Source organism: Botryllus schlosseri, chromosome 1 (genome assembly GCF_051294905.1).
Source record: "Botryllus schlosseri isolate E-star chromosome 1, Bs_hap1, whole genome shotgun sequence".
NCBI classification, from domain to species: domain Eukaryota; kingdom Metazoa; phylum Chordata; class Ascidiacea; order Stolidobranchia; family Styelidae; genus Botryllus; species Botryllus schlosseri.
Genome location: NC_137236.1, coordinates 3,563,876 through 3,582,068, shown reverse-complemented (window position 1 = coordinate 3,582,068; position 18,193 = coordinate 3,563,876). Strand labels below are relative to the sequence as shown.

At 39.2% G+C, this 18,193-nt stretch overlaps 1 protein-coding gene and 1 long non-coding RNA gene across 3 annotated transcripts in view; one reads left to right on the top strand and one right to left on the bottom strand.

The window, feature by feature from the left end:
* LOC145438686 (uncharacterized) overlaps positions 1-18,193 on the top strand; it is a 403,715-nt gene that overhangs the window by 63,122 nt on the left and 322,400 nt on the right. The window lies entirely within an intron of this gene.
* On the bottom strand, positions 763-8,048 carry LOC145439990 (uncharacterized). 2 transcript variants are annotated; one of them, XR_013915396.1, is made up of 7 exons: positions 7,355-8,048; positions 6,116-6,260; positions 5,906-6,044; positions 5,759-5,836; positions 5,414-5,703; positions 2,275-2,369; positions 763-1,623 (listed from the first exon to the last, which is right to left on the bottom strand). It is a non-coding gene; the product is annotated as an uncharacterized LOC145439990 (long non-coding RNA). The 2 variants fall into 2 exon arrangements; XR_013915397.1 differs by lacking the exon at positions 6,116-6,260 and having other exon boundaries at positions 7,355-8,045.

The following is an 18,193-nucleotide window of genomic DNA, read 5'->3' as shown; positions in this document are numbered from 1 at the left end:
CTCGTGACTTGACTTGACTCGGGTCACCTCCAAAAATCGAGTGACTTGACTTGACCCTTATCACTTATGAAAATTAAGTGAATTGACTTGACTCTAGTCAAAATGTGCAATGATTCGAGATGACTTGTGATTAGAAGGCAGTGACTTAATCCCATCACTGCCACGAACATTAGAAGTCTTCACTTTAGGGTTTTTGCATATGACATGCAATCAGAGTTCATAAAACTAGTTGACGGTATTGAGCGACCATAGATGTCTAATTGACTTCAATAGCTGTTGTAAATAAATTCATTAAATACTCTTGTTGATCTCTTTGCTTTAAACTTGAAGTTTACATCAATCAATCAGGTTTATTAATATTTTCATCGTTTCAATACATCACAAGACTGCGATAGAATGAGAAGATAGGAAGGTGTCAAAACAACGGACACTGACTGAAAAGTGATGCAGAGAATAAACCCAGCAAACACAAGATATGTTATAGATATACATATTATATCTCTCACGTGTTCAAAATATATCCTAATAATATGTATTATATATATAAATCTGTCGACACATTAAGATATCTATATGATATCCATATAAGATGTCTAAAAGATATCCTGAGAAGAGATCTATTGTATATATTCTAAAAATATATCAGTTCCCCATCCTCATCAATTGTCTTTCGCAAAACTTGATTCTAGCTGGCCCTGAACTGTCGTCGGTTACATCCTGCACTTCACATGAAAGCAAACTAAACATTAATTTTACAAATCATGCATTACTTTTCGTTCTGTATTAAACAATAAGCAAAAAATTGAACCAAGCAATCAATACATTGGACGCACGGAGCATCAATATACAATTGGATTATATATTCATATTGAAATAAACCCGTATATTAACAGCCGACACTAGTCAGAAGATATTTACTTGCGAAGTGCTTTTTTACTTAGTTCAAGTGTTGATTTTTAGACGAGTGATGTGTTGGAATGGACCTGAGTACTTCCAGGTGACATTCGTCAGCAACTAGTAGAGAGTAGAACTTGTTGATCCTATCACCAAATATAAAGTCATCGGCATGAAATTTTGAATAATCAAGGCGATCCACGCCAGTGACGTCATGTTTGGTGATACTATCAACAGGTTCTTTCCAATTCCCTACAACTTGCTGACGAATGTCGCCGGGAGGTATTCGGGTTTATTTGGGTAGCAATGCATTATTCGTTTGGGAGTCAGCGCTTGCACAGAGTACAAAAAACACTTAGCAAGTGAGTTAAATCGATTGAATTAGTGCGGAGTTGGTCAACTAGACAATTTCCAGCTTTTTCAAATTAGATTGGAATTACTGAAATTCAACAAGTTCAGTTGATATCAAATCTCCTGTCTCAGTTTCAAGAACATCAGAAATTTGATTAGAATCAAATAAGATCATTCCAAAAATTAGAGTAGAATTGAGCAAATAAATATTTTAGAAATTAGATAACCAGCATCTCACTCCAATTACTGAAATTACACAACTAGAATTATCTAGTTGTCCAAGTCTGCTGTGAATATCGCGAAATGTCCTCAAGTATCTGCGTCTTCAGATTCCACGATGACGGGAGTGCTTCTTTCTTCTTCATGATCGTGATCACCCTATAACAAGAATGAGTAGATTATTACTACAATTGATTATTATCAGTGGAATATAACAAGTAAAGTGGATCCTCTCAAGTTACATACATTAAAAGATTTCAAAGCCTCTTTCAAAAGTAGGACGATCATCCTGCTGTTTGACCCTGAACTAAAACCAGTGATTCCAAAAGTGGGCGGTATCGTGAGAGTGAATTTTAGAGATATGGGAGGTAACGAAAGGGTCGATTGGAGAAAAATGCGAGATCGTTTAGTAAATTTTATTGCTCGACTCATTCTAGCTCGTGTAAGGTGAAAATGATGTTTGGGAACCACTGATTTACACTGCAGCCATTGTTAAGTCAAGATATGAAACCAGAACCTGTAGAATGAGGCTTGTCCTTAGTCGAGGAGATTCCCACTCCATTGGCGTCATAAAGTGGTCATTCTAGTAAATGGTTTTGAAAGCCTAGTTTGAGTACGGGGTTAAGACTGTTCCTTATGAATATTTTCAATTGCTTGTTAGAGGCTGGAGTGGTAATTTTTGCTTATTCCATGTACTGCACAGTAATACAGTGGACTGAAGACGTGCAGTAACAACAATTCACTGACACTCAAATAATACCATAAATTGCACAGATATCACACCGGCACCAAACTCATTAACAAAATCACCTTGCAAGATCCGATAACAGTGACATATGGTGCAACTTGGTCTTTAATTCGTTTTTCTGGATTGGCAATGTCAGGATGAGCCAATCTACATGCTCCTGAAAAGAAAATATACTTCGAAGATGTGTTCAGATATGGTATTACAAGACATTATCAGACAACGACGAAGTATCATTGAGTTGAGACATTTCGAAAATATTGTTAACGAGACTCTGAGGTATCAAATTTTAATATACCATCAATACTATATTCACATTATAATCAAAACAAATATTTTTGACTGGTACATGCTTCTAGTTCAGCAGGTCTTTATCACCAAATATGATGTCACCGCAAAAAAAACGGTCGAATAATCGAGCCGAACAGATGATTTGGGATCAACGTACTATATTTAGATTACGCAGAAACTCCTGTTGACACAACCAACGTTGCTCGACTTTGATAACGTACACACCAAGGCAGAAGGAACCACCTCTTGATTGTAAATCAGTGGTACAAGTACGGTACTGACTTTTACGTTTGTGGTAGAATGATCAATAACTCCTGATGTGTTCTTGGTAAAAGCCATACTAATAACTAGGGCAAGTTTTTGTTGCAGTTAAATTCGTGGAAAGTTGCATTTATTTTTGAAAAAAGTTGCAGAAGTTGCATTTTGACCGGTTGCCCGACCTATGAGCATGCGACACTTCAGCATGTGACTGTATAACTCAAAAACTTACCCTAACCCGAAACATAGTCCTGAAATTAACCCTTATATATATCCTAACCTAAATTCTAGCCCTAACCCAACCCTAATCTACCCTTAACCCGTAATTTAACCCACATGCACATGCATAGGCGCCGACTTATGAGGTTACGCAGCCACCTCGTCGCCATATTTACGAGGTGGCGGCCACCTCGTACGAAATGATCAAACGCCGAAGTTGTTTGTGACCAGTAATTAGTAATCAGGCGAATCGGTGCGACCTCCTTAGAGACGTCTTCGAATCCCCCTGTTTGAAACGCGAAACCCCTTCATTTTGAAATGACCATTTTAACTCCAATATTCAGTAATTGTGTTATCATTGTTCCGTGCGGCCAATTTGCGAGAGTCAATCAGCGTGAAGAGTCTGTGATGATATCCCGCTGAGATGGTTGCGAAATTAGGTCAGTCATTGCCGTGTACGTGGCAATCGTCGCCAGTCTGATTTATCGCATCTCGAACAAGCCTGATTCCGCTGGCTTGAACAATCGCATCTGCAAAAGGCCCAGTTCAAACTATATCATCGCTTGTCTGCGCAATCGCATCTGCATTGGCGGCTTCTGCCTGGTGCTACAATGACGCCGATTTCAGGTGGTTCAAACCTTTCCTCTTTTATAACTCAAGCCTTATCACAGCTTCTGATGGTTATGTTCAAGTATTAGCGGAAATCAAATACGCATATACGAACGCGTCGCACATGTTTGCGGACATTCCATGTCATTCAGTTTCGCAAAGTCACTCTTTAACCACAATCGCTATTCAGCATACACTTAACGGCATTTCATCCAAGCTACCGGCATCTGGAAGTAGGAGCCAAAGCATGGTAAGCCCGAGACGCGGTAGTTAGGCTAGCTATTTCTTTCGTACTAGACCTATTGCAGATGTGATTGTGTAGGCTAGTGATGATCTCGTGTGCACCAAGCCAATGCAGATGCGATTTTGTAAGCCAACGATGATATCGTGCGCACCGGGCCTATTGCAGATGCGATTATTCAAGCCAGCGGAATTAGGCTTGTAGGTGACGCGATAAATCAGGCTACCAACAATTGCCAAGCGCGGGGCAATGACTGACCTAATTTCGCAATTATCTCAGCGGCAGATCGTGTCGCGTTACATTGTTCAGTGCAATGCGTACGGACGTATCTCGCATATTGTCGACACGCCTTCCGTTAATTGGCCGCGCGTAACACTGATAATAAGACTGAATTGCAACCGAGTATTAGCGTCAGAGCACTCATTTGAAAAGGGCGGGGTTTCGCGTTTAAGGAGGGGGCTTCGCGCTTCCAAAGGAGGGGCTTCCGACCCCCGCGCCTGGATGTACTCCGAAATTGCTTAGCGAACGTAAATCGGGAAATGCACCAATGCCGCCAAAATCCCTGTTTTAAGCTGCATATAATTGCCGCGATGGGAGCTTCTCAATGCGAAGCCAGAAACCGCATGAGACAATTGCTGATTATATGCGCGATTTCACGTTTGTAATCATCATTATCGTCGGTTTGAAACCTCATATTCGAGAGTTGTTGTATGTTACTTGCGAACTTGCCAGCCCAGTGCATGGTGTATTTCGTTACTCACACGACACATTGCGCGTTGATAACATTGATGCAACTTCAAATTCTTAGTGACGTAAATTCTGATTTTTGTTCGATACATTCCGCCTGATGGAATGCATCGTATATATCGTTGGACGAATGATCGTACCGTTTTAAGATTCCACTTAATAACTTGACTGCATGGTTTGATAATAATGAGTGCAGAGTCGGTATTAAAACGTAACGTAAAACGCAAATGGTTAACGCTGATCAAACAATCAATCAGTGATTGGTACTCGGCACGTACACCAGCGGTATGTAGGAAAGTGCGTTTTAGTGCGACGATGACGTTATCGATACGGGACAATTATGACGTCACAAGACTTCGCCACCTCGTAAAAAAATAAAAGTCGGCGCCTATGTGCACATGTGTCGCATGCCAAATTGTCGCATGCTGTAATGTCGCATGCTCATATGTCCACGGACCATTTTGACCACATTTTGCTTGGTTGACTAAAAAAAGGTTAATTTTCCGGCTCAGTTCCCGAAATACCCGTAAAAGCCTTACTTCGGTGCTGATTTACGGTGTTTCAGTTGAATTTGGCCGTGTATTTCACCAGAATCGGAAATACTTTCATGAAAAATCGAGAAAGTTGCAAAATGTTGCATGAACAAAAGTTGCAAAGCGTTGCACTATAAGATTCCTTCAAACAGCTTGAAACAGCATTCTACATATCTTACGAGTATTTAGGAAGCTGCCGGAAGCTGTAAAAATAAGTTGCAAAAACTTGCCCTACTAATAACGCTAGCACTTATGGCATGATTTGGGCGAACAAGCGCTTCATTCAAATGAGGAACAAAAACATACCAGTTCAGACGTCTTGTAATTGCCCCTGTTCAAGTCGTCTTCTAGGCGTTACAGTTGAGACAAGGTTTGACACGGATCTTCAATAACATCTTTCAGTAATACTGGGCAACTGCCGTGATGTCATTGTTCATATGACCTTCCATGAGATCCATCATCTGGTTCAGCTGCATGCATCTAGTTCAGCTCCAACTTCATATCTTCGGGTAACGAAACGTCGCAATTGTCTACGGACGAACTAGAAGATTCGATATCGCACAGCTTTGCAGGTGTGGATGTACAATACAGAGCAGCTAAAAATAGATTCCATTACAAGATAGCCAGTTTGACCATATGTGAGAAGCTTACCAATGCTCTGTAATAAGCCAGCACATTCTTGACGTTCAGAGTTTTCTAAGTCAACAATACTTTCAAATGAAGGAGCATCTTAAATACAGAATTACTTTAAATTACCGTACTCAAATTCGAGAAGAAATCATATTGCTAGGAACTTACTGCCTGGGGTAGTTCCTGCAGCTGGCTGCTACTTTGTGCATGTTTTGATCATGATTTTCAGTCTCAAAACTTGATGATGGCATTCTTGAATTTGGCATGTCTGGTGTCTGCATACGTCTCCTTGCAATACTGGCCCCATCTAGAAAGTATGAAAGTATGCTTGTTTATATATTCTACGTGTATAACATACCAGACACAGTAAAAGGCTACCATTCGTTGACACAGAAGTATCCACAATTTTTTTGTTTGGCTGACGTTTCCATTTTGGTCATTCTGCCCCATCTTTAAACATCCAAAGGCAAGCCACTACTCTCCGCAGCTCGCACCATATACTGCATAACCACATTTCATTCATCTAAAACAGATGGATGATGAAGATTGTGCTGATAATTCTGCGATGTACATTTGCGAATTCTAAGTTCCGTTACTGACTGAGCATATCATATGTATTTTGTACAAGGACCAATTGCTATCATATGTTATTGGGACTTCCTCTTCTTGTCTTAGTATTGGTATTTTTAGCGGGACACTGTAAAACCCGCAAAACTCGCAAAAGCAAGGCTTATTCAGGTAATTGTAGGTATCTTTTATACAATATTGTCGCTGTAGGCCTCAAGATATCATGGATTAGTTATTGAATTAAACTGCCGGTAAGTATACGGCAGGGTTTTGCGGGTGACTAGCAGGGTATTGCAGTTGGCTGCGAGGGTTTTGCGGTTGTCCAGAAGGATTTTGTGGTTACCTAACAGGGTTTTGCGGTTGTCTAAGAGAGTTCTGCAGGTGCAAAATGGGGTTTTGCGGCTGACTACTACAGAGTTTTGCGGTTGTGTAGGAGAGTTTTGCGGTTGTATAGTAGAGTTTGGAGGTTGACTACTGCTACCCTGCTAGTTAACTGCAGAACTCTTCTTTACGACCGCAAAACTCTGGTAGTCAACCGCGAAACTCTCCTATACAACCTTAAAACTCTCTTGGACAACCGCAAAACCCTATTTTTCACCCGCAAAACTCTCTTAAACAACCGCAAAACCCTATTTTCACCCGCAAAACTCTCTTAGACAATCGCAAAACCCTGCTAATCACCAGCAACACCCTGTTAGGTCCCACCAAAACCCTTCTGGACAACCGCAAAACCCTCGTAGCCAACTATAAAACCCTGCTTTATATTTACCGGCAGTTAAATTCCATAACTAATCGATGATATCTTGAGGCCTACAGCGACAATATTGTAAAAGATACCTATACAATTACCTGAATATGCCTTGCTTTTGCGAGTTTTGCAAGTTTTGCGGGTTTTACAAGTTTTGCGGGTTGTACAGTGTCCCATTTTTAGCCACAAGCAATGCAATACCGGTACTTCCTGAATCCTGAATGTATGCAAACAGTTTTACACAATTCACAATCAATTACTGGTAGCTAACATATCAGTAAGGAGTGAATGAATGATCTCACATCCACATTGGATTTCCAGTCCCTATGTTAAACAGCAACCGATTCTTCCTCCTCCACAAACAGTACAGCATATTCATCTTTTGTCAGACTGCATATTACTGCGGATTCAGAAAAGCTATACCGGAAGTGATAGGAATCTGCGAACACAAAGAAAACGATCAAACAGTACATTGAATGACAGGCAATATAGCAATATTAACAACACACGGTAAATTCACTACGCACTCAAGTCTAAAGCCCTACGGAGCGTGCGGGTCCAATGCCCTAAGCGATTTCCCTCGCGGAGGGAAATGGCTTGTCTTCTCAATCAATCCTCCTGACGGAACCTCGAATCACGTGATCCCTGACTCGAACTTTTTCGTTCGTTTTCAACCAATCCTGACTCTATGTGTACTTGTCATTATTACGGCACAAAGACAAAATTCTTCATACCTTTTGACGTTCGCTGCTACGTCTAAAAGCTTCGAGCCGAAATAATTTTACCGATATGAATAAAATAACAATATTTTTTGCTGCTGCATTGAAACTTTTTCGATCTCAACCAATTCTGTCGGATACTTGAACCCGTGGAATGTGTGCAGTGCACTGCGCAATGCAGTTGAAAAACAGTAATCCATTCAAACATGGCGTCCGAGAAACGCTGTTCACATATCTTTCAAGAATTGCGAATGTTCGCCACATGAGTAGTAACAACTAAAAGTCCGAAACGTCGAACGGGGATTTATATTCCGGTTATGTCGCACGACGATAAATAATCCTGAGTCAAGTGATGACTTTCATTTGATCTATAACCCTTGAAATGCTTTGGTAAGCTGAAATCTATACATCACTAGCCAAATCGAATTTCACAGCCCTCATGTATTTTTGAGATAATGCATGTACGGCGCGATACAAATAATATATACAATTTATATCTTATTGATATATACAGAAATATATAACCTGGGAAATATCAGCGAGATATATTTATGATATGTTTCAGCACAAGATATAATTTGGACAAAATTAGGACAAGAAAAAGATATCTCAACATGTCAGAAATATATCTCGTGTTTGCTGGGAAGACGCTAGCGACAAAATGAGGTGGCATGTGGCGAAGGGCGAGGTCGATTTTAGGTCGTGGTCCGGTAATCCCGAAGACTGGCTAGTATTGACTTAGGAGAAATTGCTTGTATTTCGACTTGAATGCGGACATGCTCGACGACTGTCGGATAGCTGGCATTAAACACAATCGATTCCTTGTAGCGGTGGATAAATACGCGATTAAGGTATAATGTATAATTGTACATATTCTGTAATCTGGCCCGCCAAGTGCCTAATTTTCCCATATGCGGCTCACTGACCGGACAATAAGTTGCCCGCCCCTGGCATAGGGCAAGTGCAAAACGATATACACAGTGGTTACTAGGCAAGCGGTCTCCTTGGCTTCCAAGGACGTCATGCATCGATGGCTCCTCACCTTTCTGGCAGTATAGTTCTTTTAAATGCTTATAATACGTACCCTATTCGAGTGTGCGCTTTATCGACCTATCCGATGATAACGATATGTACAGGAGAATAAAATTAGGAGAGATGACAAAACCAAATAGGTTATGAAGGAAATGTAATATCGAACTGCATGATGTTATCGATTTAACGCCTTTCGTTCTTCCGCGTGGTGGAGCTAATGTCTCACGTGCATGAATGGCTCTGAGTCAAAACATGGAGTGAAATCAGCTGATTGAGTGTAGGCCTACTAATATCAGTTTTAATTCGATCGGACGTTTGAGATATAGCTAATATGTTTCAGAGTAGAGGCTGATTCACTTATATTACTCAGTAAAGCGTTTATTGATTGTAAACCATTGCTTTATTGGCATACCGTTTCGCGCTTCTACTATGCTCACATACAATAGTACAGTCTTGGTATATCGATAGGAATAGAGGTTACCAACTCGAAATTGTGATGACCTCTGACTGCATATGTTTGTTACGAAAGGTTTGGTGTGATGTGAAATCTTTTGAAATGGTAACATGGCTTGATAGTCAATACCGGTAACCCCGGACTCTGAAAATCGCTCTCGCCAAGGAAGAAGTGTTTATGCCCGAAAATGGAATCCTGATACGTTTAGAGTAATATGTTTGGTGTGCCAAGACGGTTCTCAGCGTCTTGCTTCACACCTGTGTCTATTCAGTAGAGTCTTTAGTCCGTACGAGACACCGATAACATATTGGCTTACAGCTTCTATCAAACATGATTTGCGAGTTTCCATGGAGTATCGATCGTTCGTTCCTGCCTCACTTGAGAATGCAATTACTGAATGTAAAATGATGCTGCAAGTCTGATTAAGTTCAACCTTAAGCCATGATCAAGCCAGCTTACTGGATTGTTTGTAACTGCTGTATATAGGTAATTCTATGTGAAATGAACCAAAGAGAAATTCAGTCTTCATCAAGTTGCAGATTTTGCTGAAATTTGACTCATCACCTTGTAAAATGCTATAGCTGAGCTACCGGTATCCATTTTGAATGAAGTTTTCAAGTTATCGCGCGATGAAAACAAGCTTTCTGCTCATTTAACCGTGGAATCCAAGTGCTGTTTTTATGCAGATCTGAACTTGTGTCTCTATAAATGAGCTACTTATACCTGAGAATGTTGTCATGTTGTATAAATTGATGAATTCAGCAAGCCAGTGAGAAAATATTCATCTTTGGTGCCCAGCCAAGAATGTAGCTGAAGGTGAAGCCCATTGAAATCGCTGCGTGTAAAAATATTTCATAACTCTCCCTATCATTTCTGTTTGCCTGAATATTTTAGTAAATAGTGTCGTATTATAGGCTACCTGCCGCATAGAATCTTTAGGAAAGGAGTTTTTATGTAATATTTACTTACGAGCTTGGACTACAGGGAATATTTCAGATTATAAAAATGTGGTGATTTAGCTGAAAATTATGCTCCGTATTCTAGTTACAGAATTTTGACATCTAACTCATTACTTAAGTACATGCTCCATGTTGCAACAGAATTCATGTGACAACCTTCACAAAACTTTTGAAGTAGGCCTACGATATAGACAGAAATGAGAGGGAGACATTAGGGGCTGTGTACCTGAAATTATTACCTCAACTCTTGCATGATAAAACCAAGCAACTTATGTAACATAACAACAAGAACAACTATTTATTGCCAAAGTATCTCATTTACAGACAATTTCAAATCAGCTTGAAAAACTTTCATTTCAAGGTTAAATAAGCAGAAAAAGCTTTTTTTAATGGGATAACCTGATAACGCTCATGTTGGCCTACCGGTATTCCGTTAAAATAAATTGCTTTTCAATCATATCAACTCATACTTCATAATGTCTTGATCCAAATATTTGCAAAATCTGAAACTTTATTGATACCCAATCTAATTTTTGTTTGATCTGAAATTGAATTACAGATTGGAGTCGGAAGTATCTATGTATGAAGTTGATTTAGACTAGGTCTATTAGCCTACCAATTACATATTATTAGGCAAAACATGTAAGTCACATTTCTCTCCCAGACCAGCTTTCATATAACAAGTTGCTTCCAATTTTTATGTAGACAGAATAGCGCTTAAAATGTTCCAAGTTTGTGTCACGCATGATGGATATTGAAAGGGGTAGGCTATTAAGACTGATATTTACCCCTGACTCCATTTGTTTGTTGAAAATTTTCCCTTCAATATCAAGAGTTTCTTGTAATCTGTTATTAAAAGCCATCATCCGCTCTTAACTACTTTAATACCGGTACACTGTTTTATGACCGTACTGTACAGGGAATATGAAACTACGGTACCGGTAATTAAACTTCATCGTTGAGTGAGCACAAAATGGTTTCAGTGTATGAATATTGAAAAAATGATGTTTTCTACCCTCAGTGCTAGATAGCCTACAAGATTCACTCTTCAAATGACATGAAAATCTGAGACCTAGTGGGTTGCTGTGTTGTTGACTTGAAATGGAATTACCGATGGACGATGATGCTGGAGGCAAAATCATGCAGGAAAAAGGTTTGCTCGTAATTACTAGACTTACATGACTGAATACATAGTGCATGAGTGATTCTATTCTGAATTAGGCTTCACGTCGAGTATTTGATATATGATATATGTGATTATAATCACTTATGATGACGATATAAGTATATGGGAGACGCAAGAGCTTGAGTATGTAGCCTACTTTTCATGTAACTACGTAACATAAGGCCGGCTCTTCACCACATAATGCTGATTTGGTATTTTTTTTAAATACTTCATTTGGCTTTGCGATCACAACTACACAGAAATGTCATCGACGCTAACGTGCATAGCTTTGTACAATATGTTTCGTATGTTGGGATACAACTAATTGAGGTTTCAGAAAGTTGATGCAATTATAACTTTTCGATGGAAATGGGTGTAAAGTTACATTTGTCCAAAAAAGTTTCATTCACTGATCGACTCGAATCATTACAGTTACGGTACTTGATTCAGATTTGAGTACCGGTGCGCAAATCATTGTACCACAAATTATTTTCTGAAATGCGCAACTGAAACTCTCCACTTTCCGAAATCCGCAACTAGAACCAGAACCACTAAATAATCAGTGGTTAGTTGATCACCCACTAACTGGACGATAGTTTGTACAAGTCTGTCTGTCAACATATGTGTGACTTCATGACTACCGCTGTAGGGCAACAACCTGGAAGGGAATGAGATTTGAGTTGATCAAGCTTTGAGCAGACAAGGAAATGAAGGAATGTGAAAGATGGCAAGATGGATTTGTATACCGGCAGGGACGGTCTCTTATGACCAGGTATGTGCGGTCTATTATTCAGCAAAAACATCGTCAGTATCGTGGGGCTGACCTACTCTAGACCACCGGTCGGTCAGACTTGAAAAACTAGAAAATTTTTGACTTTTTCAATTTAGATTAGAATTAGATGACTGGCATTTCGATCTAATTTAATGAAATTAGACGACTAGAATTATCGAGTTGTCCAAGTCTGCGGTCGGCAACCTCTTTAGAGGTGACCCCAATTGAAACAATAAAACCAGCATTTGCATGCATATTGTTTTCCAATATGCAAAACATGTTTAGGTATTGCTGAAGCATCAGTTGTTCAAAAATGTTGTCAATAAAAAATATTCAAAAATTATTGTTTTCAAGGGTCACTTCGCTCCAAAAATGAAGTGATATCAAATTAAAGATAATATCATGAATTTTTTTTGGTTGTAGCTATTTTCTTCAGAAAACTGCTGTATTGGAACTGCAAAGTCATGATTTTTTAGTAACGCCATGTTCCACTCTAGTTGCCTCTATGCTGTGCAAAGCTATTCATTAGCGTCTGGAACAACTATAGTGCAGTATCATGTAGTTGCTGAATCATGGGTGAATGGTGCAAAATAGGCCATGTCCATCTCTTCCGCCAGACCACTACGACAGGCTGTGCAGTAGGGCTGTTCAAAAAAACTTTTTTTTTGCTGAACCTTGTTAGCTACGACGCTACGTGATTAAATCATTAGGTTGCCTTAAAAAATCGATGCACACGAAATTGGAATTCATTCCAACCGGTAAGGGCGTAATTCGTACAGTGTGAAAATTTAGAATTTACCTAAAAATGCCATAAAAAATAATTTTCAAATTCTTCTGTCATCCTCAGGAAATTGTTGCGCTGTCTTCAAAAACGATCAGAAACAAATTTGACTCGATTCCAACTAGTAGAAGCAGAGTTATTCGAGTTTTTCGTTGATAATTCTCGGATTATCCACCGATCAAGGATAATCCCAGAATTATCAAAGAAAAACTCAAATGTCCCCGCTTTTACTGGTTGGAATTGAGTCAAATTTGTTTTGGATAGTTTTTGAAGACAGCGCAACAATTTCTTGGGGTTGACCAAAAATTCGAATTTTTTTTAGCATTTTTGGGTATATTCAAAATTTTCAAACTGTACAAAGTCCGCGCTTACCGGTTTGAATGAATTCCAATTTTGTGTGCATCGTTTTTTAAGCCAAACTAATGATTTGATGATGCAGCCAACAAGATTCAGAAAAAAAAGATTTTTTCGAATAGCCCTACTGTTCTGTTCGATTAGGGTAGTGTGTGACAGAAAGTGCCACAGAAAGCTGATCAATAAACTAGAAAACAATTATTGCTTAATTGTGCACATTCATTGAAATGTGGGATATCTCAAAGAGCAAAAGATGATGCAGAATCACAGATCAGTCCAGTAGAGGTTGGCTGTGATGCAGGAAGCATAGTTTCACTGCATGCTCACCCAGTTCAGCTTGTCCTGCAAGGGCAATCTGTCACGCAGCCCCCTTTGTGTCGTCGATTTCCTGAGACTGAGAACTCGGAGCGATGTTCTAAACATTGGCCTCGATTACGGCTAGGTCGATATCGGCCGAGCTCTACTAGTTGCTGTAACTAAAGTGAACGTAGAACAAGACCATAAAACTATTAGGCGATTTTCACTATTGAATCGAAACAGTGATGGATATGTTGGGTCATGGCGATGCCAAATACCGAAAATATCAAATAAATAAATAAATATCAGAAATTTGAATTTAATGAGAAACTTGATGGTTTCTTTTTGATATCAAGTGTGTTGTATGTATGATCATAAGATCTCAGATGCATGAAAATTATTTTCCTGCTTGTATTCATATGTTTCAAATTCAATACGTTGCTGTCACATTTATGACATCTTTTTATTCAGATCGCCATTGGCATGTCCAAGCGATGTGCTCTCGTCCGATTCAAGACCTCACCTTCGACAAAGTTTCAAATTGTATCGACTCACTGAATGGTGAGGAAAATGCAAATGCAATCAGAATGCTGGCAATCCCAACGGAGAATTTGATGACGTGTATGGTTTTGACTAGGCTTATTTTTAACCTAAAAATGAACGATTTTGACCTAAAAAAATCAATATTTTGACATTTTTGACCGATTTAAAAAAATAATGTATACAAATGAGGTGTTTTCCCACATAACGTTAGAATTGTCTTCATTTCCGGTTGGAACTGTCTTTCCTTACAAAGTAGTATGGCCTGAAAAAAACTTTTTTGCATCGATAACTGAAAATTTTTCCAACTTTATTTTAACAAAATCTGGCCCTATGAAGAATGGCAGAAGTTACACCACGGATTATGGTAGAAATAATTAAAATGTTTAATAGCACAACACTTCTTGATATAAGAACCTTGCAATGTCCACGCAGTGTAGCTTCAGTTGGGATATTGCGGTACGTTGAGCACCATGTTGACCTATTTGTTTCATTTGAATGTTTACGATTCACAATAAGCAGACCGTCTACAACTGCAGGCCAATAAAGTAGGCTACAAGCGGTGAAATGTCAAATGACAAGTTCACAGACACTGCAAAATATACAAAATGAACGAAACGCGGGTTGCAAAAAAGTTATTACTTTGTAAACAATTTAGACAGTTTTTGGCCTAACACTGCAATTTTGACATAATTTTGACTTCTCAAAGTTTAAATATTTTGAAAAAGTGTCCCCCTTTCCCGATTCCAGAATATGGTAATCCTAAAGTCAAGTCTATTGAAGAAATTGCTCGAGGCAAGTTGATTCAACACATCAATTTATTCGAGTAGAGTTATTTGAAAAAATTACTCGAGTCAAGTTGAGTCACCGGTAAATCGAGTCATAGCAACCCATCGTGAAGCTAGGTAGCCACCTCCGATTAACACTTGTAGAAAAGTGCGATGCAGACTACATGACCACCTGTGACTTTTCTGTGCAGAAACGCAAGCCCCTGAAGGCCTCAACGCGACAGAATGGAAGAAACACGTGAAGATTGAAAATGCAAATCGGGCCAAACTGAAAAATGCAGACGTACAACTCGATTATGTGCTGACAATCTTACTAGAAGTGTCAAAAGCTGAAGGTATGTCATAACCACAACTATTAGCATACGTTCTCATTAAGCTAACTTGCAGCAGGGGTTTCTAACCGGGGTTCACACGATAACTGGGTTTTCTCAGCCAGATTGGGACAACTAGATCATTTTCAAATTCAAATTAGATTGGAATCAGAATGATAGCTAAAAGCTACAGTTTTTTTGTACAAATTGTACTACATTTAGAATTATAATTAGACTGTTTTTTCAAAGTAGATCAGAATCACAGTTAAAGCTACACAATTTTTCAAAATTAGATTCAAATATTTAACTTATTAGGTCAAATTGAAAAAAAATTCAAATTGTTACTGTCAACCTCATGATATTGTTGAGCTGTCTTCAAAAACGATGTAAAACAAATTTCAGTCAATTTCAACTAGTAGAAGGAGAGTTATTCGAGTTTTTCGTTGATAATTCTCTGATTATTATCCTTGATTGTTTTTTTTTATATCTTCCCTAGCAAATTGAAAATTTTAATTGGATCTGCGGAGCCTTATACTTGTCAGAATTGAACCAAATTTGGTGTGCAGCGTTTTTTACGGTAACCTGACTATTTATTCACCGAATGGCTGGAATCCAGAAAAAAAGCTTATTCTTGAACAGTCCTAATACAGTAATGCACAGCCATGAAGGAGCAATTAAATTTCCGGTTAACTTGAACAAAGCAGTGTCTCGACTTACTTTGGCCAAAAGGGAGCAGAACAACACTGTCCAAAACAGCGGAGTCGAATGTGTTGCTCTTCTTTGGTATCGGCTAACATGTTTACTCTATGAGTTCTTTGATAAAATGATGCCATCCTATTTCAGCAACTTATCCTGTTCCAATACATAGATCGACGCGGTGTAGTTATCACTGAATTTTGAGTGATACGAGATCTGAAAAATCTCTGCGTAAATATCAGAAGTTAGAAGATAGCTCTGATACGCATTCATCAATTTCAAGCATGAAAAGTCGAACACGCTTTTGAAGCTTTGATAAGTTTCAACATCAATCCTACATTTAGCTCAATTCAAACCAGTGGGAGCGGAGTTATTGCAGTCGGAAATTTGGATATGAATAATTGGTGTCGTATTCACGGTGGGCAGGTTATTAATTTTTTCATATCCTAATTTTTCGACTGCAATAACTCCGCTTCCATTGCTTGGAATTGACCAAATTTGTTTGGCGGCGTTTCTGTCGAAAAACTATAAATTTCATGGGGTGATCAGCAGAGTTGTAATGACTCGAGTCATGACTCGACTCGAGTCCGACTCGACTCACGATTTTCTGATGACTCGAGTCATTTATTCAAAATACGGAAATGACTCGACTCGAGTCATTTTGTGTACTGACTCGACTTGGACTCGAGTCATTGCGCATGACACGAACCAAGTCATTGACTCGAGACTCAGACGGCCAAGACCGATATTTCATTGTAATTCTGAAGCCAACACACTATTGGGATTTCGTCTGTTGGTGCTGGTACTTGAAAATGCGACCATAAACTGCTGAAAGTGACGAAAATTGGCATATTATAAACGCGAACCATTCGATATTACCAAATAGAGTTATATAAAGTGGGTTTACCAAGACTTCAACTGGAAACTGAACAGTCAACACAATGACTTGGACTAGGACTCAAGTCATTATTCCATGACTCGGACTCGGCACTCTGCTCGCTGACTTGGACTCGGACTTGACTCGGTGGTGAATTGCAATGACTCGACTTGACTCGAGTCAAAACTATAAAAGTGAGATTGACCTGTGACTCGGAGCCTTGTGACTTGGTTACAACCCTGGTAGCTCTTGTAGCAACGTGGCTACTGATTGGTATTAAACCAAGTTTGGTGTAGTGAGTTTTTATAGCCAAACTAACAACTTTATCATGTAGTCAGTTGAATTTGAAAAAAAATAATTTTAGACTCCTTATACGCTGTATAACTCGTGTTTTTCTGCATGTATTTGTGTATTTGAATACGTCGCTGTCACATTTTCAATATATATTGTTTAGTTCGTCAGCAATTCTGCCATAGCCCATCAGCCACTCCAAGAGATGTGCTTACGTCCAATCCAAGACCCCGGAAGAAACGACAAATTGTATCGGCGAGCTGAATGGCGAGGAAACGCATGTATATTAGTGAGGAGCGGATCGACAAATTCTCTGGTCCGGCTTCGATCCGGTTTGTCTATTCTCTGGTCCGGCTCCGGCCGTATCAGGAAAAAGTATTGATCCGGCTCCGACCAAAAATTAAGAAGTCCTGCTGGAAATCCGACCTAACACGGTACGGTGGTTCCATGAATTTAAAAAATAGCTCGTTTCTTTTCGCACTGGCTTGGCGGTTACTTGCGTGTTGTTGGTTGGTAGTTATTTAGTTACAAACGTCATGCTTATCAATAGAGATTCTGGCCTTATCAAAGAAGTACTGATCCGGCTCCGATCCGGTCCAACCAAAATTTGAAAAAATCCGGCCGGATATCCAACCCGGCTCCGGTCCATGCTCCGCACTAATGTATATGCGTCCATGCTAAGTGGTACTTTCAATCCACTGTTACGGCGCTGCAACAAGACCTTTACTAACTATTGGATTTGCAAAATCTGTACAGTACTCATTTTCCAAAATCGCAACCACAACTAGACTATATTTTATAGAACTAACTATCTTTGATAACTTGAAACCAACTAACTAAAACAGAGCTGACTAACAATGGATAATACGAATTACTGAATCACAAACAACCTAAAAAATATTGGAGATAGATTCGGCATTACAAAAGGCCAGGATATCGAGCTTGCGATGAAAGGGGTTCCGTGAATCAAAACCCACCACCGGGCTTAACCACTGTTAGTAGTGATAACTCTTAGCTAGCGATGCAAGAACAACGCACAATAGAACACCGATATCACGATTCACAGAACGGTGACACTGCAACTGACTTATTCCGTAATGCAACT